This window comes from Capsicum annuum, unplaced genomic scaffold, assembly GCF_002878395.1.
Source record: "Capsicum annuum cultivar UCD-10X-F1 unplaced genomic scaffold, UCD10Xv1.1 ctg82806, whole genome shotgun sequence".
In the NCBI taxonomy this organism is placed as follows: Eukaryota; Viridiplantae; Streptophyta; class Magnoliopsida; order Solanales; family Solanaceae; genus Capsicum; species Capsicum annuum.
This window is the reverse complement of record NW_025893624.1, coordinates 1-8,655: the sequence shown is the minus strand read 5'-3', so window position 1 is coordinate 8,655 and position 8,655 is coordinate 1. Positions and strand designations below refer to the sequence as shown.

General features: G+C 37.3%; 1 pseudogene; it reads left to right on the top strand.

Moving 5' to 3' along the window:
* Nucleotides 1–2,262: 2,262 nt before the first annotated feature.
* On the top strand, nt 2,263–8,267 carry LOC107852536 (annotated as a pseudogene).
* The last annotated feature ends 388 nt before the right edge of the window (nt 8,268–8,655 follow it).

The following is an 8,655-nucleotide window of genomic DNA, read 5'->3' as shown; positions in this document are numbered from 1 at the left end:
AATCTTTTATAAGTACATAAATAATTCAGGGATATTACTACATAATCGTCTTTTAATATCTTTTTAAAAAATATATAATGATGTACTCATGAGCTAAATATTCTTGATATAGTAATTGACATGATTTGATTGTAAATGGGAGATTTTACATTTCTAATTTATGTGACTTTGTTATAGTAAGACACAAAGTAAGAACTGGGAGATCTTACAACGTAAGAAGAAGGGTTTATCTCAACTAAGTATCGTGGATTCTTCGAACAGCTTTTGGAAAAAAGAACACTTGGAGAGGACGAACAACAAGAGCATTCAATCGGTTTCTGTTCAATAATGGGAGTTTTATTCGATAAAATTATGATGTAATGTCTTCTAACTTGTTAATTCTTATTGTGCTATACTTTTTCTCCTTCATGGATCAATTTATATTGTGTATGTTTGACGGTATATTCTTTGGGATCAACTCAATGATATTCGAGAGAAGTAATAGAGTAGCTCGTGTTCTTAAATTCATTCCTAGGATCTATTTGTTCGATAGAAGAATTTAACGAAAAGGCGTAAGTTCCCTCAACATTTTATCGAAGTTCCAAGAACACACATTTTATTTTTGGTGGCACGAGTATAGTTCTCTTTACTGAGAAAATTTGTGAACTATGCAATTAAGGTATCTCAAACTGGACAAATTTGAGATGTTTATGTTTCCCTCCGATGTTTTAAAAGAAGCTCTGCCCCCCTTACTAAAGCAACACAATTCATTTAATAGGTCGTCACGAGCTATTACAGCAGCAATACAACATACCAGTGCGATCCCATAAGTGGGGTCCGGGGAGGATCCGGTGTACGCGAAGAAAAATAATCATTCTACCGGGTGCACAATAAGCATCAAACAGCTTCATAAGTATTGTTATTCACATTTGTGTTTCTTGTATTCTTTTCTCAAAATATTTGTTGCAATGCTTTTGCACTGTTTGGAGATTTTATTCTACCTGAAGTTTCAAGTTTAAGTCTGTTTTCAACTATTATTACTGCATGTGTCCACTTAAAGAGAACTTATGGTGCATTATAAGTATATACTCTTTGCTATCGATTTGTTATAGAAATATCTTGCAGTACATGAGTAAAAGCTATGCTGTCATTAAAAAGGGTCGCCCGGTACAATAAAGCTCCTGCTATCCGCGCAGTACGGGAAAGTGTCGGACCAGAAGCTATATTGCCATTGACTAAACATATTCCTGCTGATTGGACTTTTCCATTCTTCCAACAAAGTCAAAAGGGAGTGATGTGATTCCCGGAACATAGAACAGCCGACCTGTTTGGATGGTAGAACGGGGAGAGGGAAGACTTGCTTTCGCTATGGCTCCGGTGAGTTCCCCGTCTCGGTCATTTTATAGATTAGATCTAGAGAAAATAAGGCAAGGAGTTGTTAGAATGAATGAGGTCGCCGTCCAACTCAAAGGGGCTGAAGGTCGACGCAGAGCTGTCATTTTTCCTAATATTATAATATGTCCCATACAAAATTGGAGTAAATCCCTAACTAAAGCCTTTTAACTTTCTGTTGATAATAAAATATTATCAACCAGACTGATTAAACTGTTTAGATTTATCATGGATGATGCAACTTAGCTTTGTTCATTATTCATAGTGTAAAAACCATGGACATCCATTCTTAATTTTCATTAAGGGGATAAGGTCAATATCTTCTTGTGCCTCGGTTATCACACTATTTCGTTACTCATACTGTTCATTTTTACTGAATGCTATATAGAGCTTTTTCTATTATATGCAATGTCTTCTTTAATTCTGTATGTTCTTTTCCTTGCTGCTTTGATATGCGATACTTGAGACTGGAGTCTTTCGGAAACAACCTCTCTACCTGCACGAGGTTAGGTTTGCGTACGCTTTACCCTCCGTAGACCCCACTTTCACTGGGCTTATTTTTGAAGTTGGATAAGGTCAATATCCTACTCTTTGTTTTGTATCTGTATTTTTATTTCTTAAATGTATGTATGGAAATTAAGTTCCAGTTTTCAAACATTTAATAAAAGATACCGGTTAACCATCTATTTTATTTTATAAAAGCTGCCACTAGTTTTATTTAAGGGTTTATTTAAGTGTTGATAATGATATATATTGAGATAATACACAATCTGACCTATGATTTCATTGACTTATTAATCTCAAATCTCTTTCAATCCCAGCTAATGTGAAGGTGACATATAACCATAAATACATTTAACTACTTGAATCCTTTATTATTGAATTTTTCATGTCTCATTCTATTAAGTCAACTCGTTCGATCTTTACTATTATTGGTAACTTGATCACATACACCATTTCCACAGCTCAGAGGTATGAGATTTTTCTCTGTCTTCTCAAAACATCTTTCGTGGTTACTATAAACTATATGTTCTTTATGTGATTCATCCGGTTGTTGATTCTTATTCGTACTCTGTGTTTATTGTATTCTTTTCTCCTAATATTTGTCGTGGTTGTTCTGCAGTCGATTGCTGCCATTCAGCATCCTGTGTTCCATATCTACCATTGAACGGTTAGTTGATTAACCTTCATTCTTGTCATTTTATTAAGGCATAATACATAGACGAGCCCTTTAACTTGGCGTCACCTGGAATCTATATATGACCCTCCAACTTTGGGTGTCTACAAGTAGGAACTTAAACTTGTACAAAGTTAATGGACACGTTTATGTGTTATGCCTTTTATTAAACTCAAAACGTCCCCACATGATCATTTTGACATGATATGCTTCAAGTTTCATCTAAGATGAGGAGGTTGGAATACTACTGTGTAATTTGAACTGAAGTCAAACAGTAGTGAAAATTATGACGGTGAACGAAAGCATTATCAAATAAAGCCTCATGAGGATAGATAGTTTCTTTTTCTCTTTTCAACCTCTCCACCTTCCGAGGTAGGGTAAGTTGTGCTGCTCGGACTCTCCAAAAATGTCATGGGACGTGTATTGGATCCTCCAAAAGAAGTGCATTTTTGGAGGATCTGGCACGGGTGCGGCAACAATTTTGGAGAGTTCGAGCATCATAGAGCTAAGATCCACGTACACACTATCCTCCCCAGACTCCACTAGAGGGATTAAGCTGGGTATGTTGCTGTTGTTGTTGTTGGGGATCGATAGTTTTTTAATAGATTTCATGAACAAAATTTCCTTGTGTCTCTTAATAACCTTGAAATATGCATACTTGATGCTGCTAAAGATAATTGTTTCCCTAATCTTTAACACATTTCAAGGATTAAAGAATAAAAATTACATGAAAATCATGTGTGGTGAAATTGATAATCTATACATAAAGCTTATGCAATTTCTCTAAAAAGGTAAGTCGGAAAAAAAGTTAAATTTTACTAGTCTAGATAGATGGACTTTTCTCACCGTTTTAGCCTCGATTGAAACTTTTATAACACCATTGATCCCCTCTCTCAACTTGCAGCTTTCCGGTCATAATTGGAACACAATCGATATGGCTTATGCTAGTGTTGCTTCTCTTATAAGAACAATACAATCGGTCCTAATATCCAATTCGCCCGCGCAAGTTAATCTAATTTGTGGGCACAGAGAAAAAATTGTCACGCTTCATGAAAAAGTTAGTTCTTTAGGAGTATTTCTCAAGAACTTTGAGAAAAACAATGTTTCTGGGGAAATGACGGATTTAGAGGTAGAGGTAAAAGAAGTTGTGAATGCTGTCGAGCACACATTTCAACTGAGACTAACAGATATTGAAACGGCAAAAAATATAAGCCAGAATAAAAGGGCACGTCAAAAGTTTCGTCACAGGACATTGATCGTGTCTGGAAAGAGTCGACAAAGATTCAAGAAAAAGGGAAACAAGCATCAAAGGAATCATTGGTTCAAGATTTTTCGAGTTCAGCAAATGACACTCTAAATGTTAAGAACAATATGGTTGGACGTGATGATCAAAGGAAACTTTTGTTAGAACTTCTAACTATAGGATACTCTGGCGAACATAAAGTCATCCTGATCATCGGGATGGGGGGCATTGGTAAAACAACTTTAGCGAAAGAAATTTACAATGATGTGTGCATTCGTTGTCATTTTGATGTTCGTGTCTGGGCTACTGTATCTCAACAGCACAATGTAAAGAAAATCTTGTTGAGCCTTCTGCGTTCTACAAAGGGTGACACTGACGACACATTTGACGTGGTTGATAAGTCAAAGATAGCAGACATGCTGCAGAAAAGTTTAAAGGGCAAGAGGTACTTAATTTTCTTGGATGACATCTGGAGTTGTGAACTGTGGGATGGTGTGAGACGATGCTTTCCAACTGAAAACAATGCAGGGAGTCGAATAATGTTGACTACCCATAACAATGAAGTAGCTTGTTACACTGGTACAGAGAATCTTTCTTTGTAGATGGATTTCATGGATCAAGATGAGAGCTGGAAACTTTTTAAAAGTGCAGCGTTTGCTAATGAAGAATTACCATATGAGTTTGAGACTATCGGGAAGCAAATTGCAGAGAAATGTCACGGGTTACCACTAACTATTGTTGTGGTTGCTGGGCTTCTCAAATCCAAAAGGGCAATAGAAGATTGGGAAAGTGTTGCTCAAGATGTCAAGTCATTTATCACAAATGATCCCAATGAACGATGTTCACATGTGCTTGGGTTGAGTTACAATAACTTTACCAGCAACCTAAAAGCATGTCTTCTGTATTTCGGAATATTTCGGGAAGACACTGAGATTCAAGTGAAGTATTTGATGAGGTTATGGATGGCTGAGGGGTTCCTGAACTCGGAAAATGACTTGGAAGGAGAAGCTATGAAGTGTTTACAAGATCTTATCGACAGATGTCTAGTTTTTGTCGGCAAGAAAAGTCTTAATGAAACAAACATTAGATCATGTAAGGTTCATGATCTAATACATGACGTGTGCTTGAGAGAACTTCAAAGGGGAACCATTTATATCAGGAACGACATTGTGTTTGAAAAATCAGATGCAAATCTTGTTCCTTCAGAATGCCAATCCCTCAGTAGCCGTAACATGAAGCCCTTTAAGCGATGGACTCGCGATGAAATTCGTGGTGGTCACAATGGTCTTTATAAGGCCCTTCTTACCCCTGTACATTGTCAGTTGACAGATGATGACAACAACAACATTTTGAAACGAACTCGTTCTATTTTGTATTATGGTTTTTATTATTCAACTTTTATTCTCAAATCAGACCTTATTCATTTCAAATTACTCAAAGCCATGGACTTGCGTCCCCTAGAGATTGATAGATTCCCTCTTGAGATACTTAGCCTCATCTGGTTGAGGTACCTAGCATTTTCCTACCCTCGGAATTTTGACATACCTTCAGAAATTTGCAAGCAAGGGAATCTGCAGACGTTCATTGATAACAGGTATGCTCGATCAGATGTAACTTTTCCTGAGAAAATTTGGGGACTAATGCAATTAAGGCATCTCGAAATGGACACATTTCGTTTACCAAATCGCCCAAGAGGATCAGTCGACAAAGGGAGACACTTGGATTTTCAAAATCTACAAACTATTTCTTACTTGTGTCCGTCTTGTTGCACGAAGGAGGTTATTTCATGGATTCAGAATGTTAAAAAATTACGAATAAGAGGAGATAAGGTTGACGATGAAAGTTTACTGGAATCTTGTAACGCCCAGCAATTCGGGCTACAATATAGACCATGATTTCGATGAGTTTTAATCCCGAAGACATAAAATTCTATGCCAATACGGCATGTTAATTATCGTGTAGCATGTGAAATCCACTTAAGCTTGAATTTGGACCATAGAGGTCCTTCAACTCAAGGACGAGTCGAAACTATTTTGATCGACTAGATTTTAGTGGACGTTGTAAAGTGTGTCAGCTTCCTTCGACCATAACTCTCTGTATATGTCGAATTAGGGAACCTACTATGTGTCAAATGATAGGTATTCGAGTTATCTTTCAACGATACCAATTTGGCTAAAATCCGACACCCGAGCAAGAAGTTATGACCTTTCAAAGTGATAAGCGACGCCTAACCAATCGCCCATGGCCACTGGAAAGCATAGGCGATAGCCTAGGCGGCGCCTATATGAACATAGGCAATGGGATGGGCGGCGCCTATGTAAGGAATTCTAGTGATTTAAACACTCCGTGTTGAGGACAAAGTGGTCCTTTTCCGCCCTTACTTAGCCCTAAAACACAAGATTTAGTTCCAAGAACCCCAAAATACATGTTCTTTCATCGAAAGTGCTCAAGATTCTCCTTAGGGTTTCAAAAATAAAAACCCAAATAGTTCAAGATTTGACTGTAGGTTTTCAAAGATAATTACATTTTCGGAATCACCAATCCGCAAGCTTCAAGAAACATCTATTATCCTTGGAAGTAGAGGTACGTGGGGTTATCCAAAAATCTCATGGGTGTAGTTTTATGAACATGCATGCTTTTAAATGGGGGTTTTCAATCAAATGCTAATGTCTTGCTTTCAATATGATTTCTAAGTCATTTTCTTTACGTCATGGGTTGAAACCATGCATATGTGATTTGAGATTTTCCATGGAAGTTGATAAATATGAATGATAAATTATTTTCAAATTGCCATGATAATGTTTCGATACTCCATATTATATTGTGATCAACAAAAGAGAGCACTAATTTGAAATAAATATTGTTCACCACTTGTAAATGATGAAGCACCTTGGTTTTTACATGATTATGCATATGTGGATGTGACACTGATGACTTGCAAGTCGGGTATGACGATACCCTTCAAAATACGATATGTGAATGAAAAAAAAAATGAAATTTGAATGCATTGATTTTACATGAGAAAGGTGGATGTCCAAAGAAGGCATTTGAGACACAAGGGCTCATCGCTGGAATAACGTGTTTGTCGACACGGAATATTGGTACCAGGCTAAGCGATCTGTGTACTTGACTTCATGTCATTTCCAAATTGGGACTATAGGTAGGAGCCCGAGCCAAGTGATCTTGGGCACTACCATTGGGTCGAGACACCATGTTGTGTGGTCTTGAGTGTCTCTCCCTCACTTATACTCTAATCTCGGCGGCAACCAAGGTTTGACAGTTGGTGTAAATTATGTAGGTTATTCCACCTAGCTCAGTTGCATTTCATTACTGTTGAGAAAAACTATTGCATTACACCCATGTTCTTTCAAATGATTTGATACGAAATTGCTTTATAATGGATCTCAGCTATATTTTGTAAGAATATTATGTTTTGCTTAGATATCTCGGCGTGCCAATACTTTTGTGCTGACCCCCTCCCCTCTCCAACCTCTCAGGTTTAGAGGCCAAGTCTAGGGGTCAAGAGAACTAGTAGATCATTCTGACAGAGTTGCAGAGACAAGTGGTGAGCCTTCTATGTTTCGGAAGGTCTTATGTCCTGCAGTCCTTTATATCTTATATTAGTTTTGAGTCTGCTGGGGGCCTTGTCCCAGTTTTCAGATAGTTACTTGTTTCAGTCATGTAGTACAGATTTCGCAGATGATTTTCGAGATGTTGATTGAGATTGTGGGACATTATTCCCCATTATTGTTTTCATATGATTCTTGACCATGTTTCCATTATATTGTGTTTCTTCCGCATTACTTTGATCATATGAATTAGGTGCATGATTACCAGACAGATAGGGGTGTTTTTGGCCTCCATGGTTCGAAATGCTCGTCACGGCCAGGCCTTGGTTCGGGTCGTGACAAATCTGGACTTCTCAACAATCTTTTTCATCTGCAGAAACTTGAAAATTTGAGTTTACTATTATATTTTCGAGAGTTGTCAGTCGTTTCAAGTGCAAAAGTTTTTCGAGAAATGCTCAAGAAGTTGAAGTTGTATGGAACAAATCTAAGTTGGTCGTACTTAGACATCATAGCTGAGTTGCCTAACCTTGAGGTGGTGAAGCTGATGCCTAAAGCTTGTCGTGGAGAAGAATGGTATCCGATTGTTTGGGGATTTAATCGATTGAAGCTTTTGCTAATTAAAAATAGTGATCTCCAATTCTGGAAAGCCACAAATGACAATTTTCCTGTCCTTGAGCACCTCATGCTTACTCATTGCCTTTTTCTTTTTGAGATAACAATTGAGTTTGCAGATATCCACTCACTACAACTGATTGAGTTAAGAGACTGTCTTCCCGAACTTGGGGAATCTGCAGCACGAATTCAGCAAGAACAAGAAGAGCTCGGAAGCAACCCTGTGGATGTTCGTAATATAAAACCATTCAATAACATTATAAATAAACATCCCACAATTACTTGTAAAACTTAGGGGTCATTTGGTTGGATGCATTATGTAGAATAATAATGCACTCGTTTTGTGCATGTATAATTAATATCTACCTATCTTGTTTGGTATACTTTCTCAACCTATGTATAACTTCGTTTATACGCACTATTGGTTTTATGCGATGCCCAACTAATAGATTGGAAACCATGGTATTAGCAATGTAAGAATTTTTAATACACGTGTTAGCTTGTGTAAAAGACCAATTGGCACTCAAAACCTTTTCCACATTGTTCCCATTGTATTTGTAGAGGGTATTTAAAGTATGATTAATGGCAGCAGGCACCAATTTTCTAAACATGTTTTATACTGTATGATTTGCATACAATTCGGTATGTCAGTAGAGGCTTCATAGACTATCAGTTGATCAGTT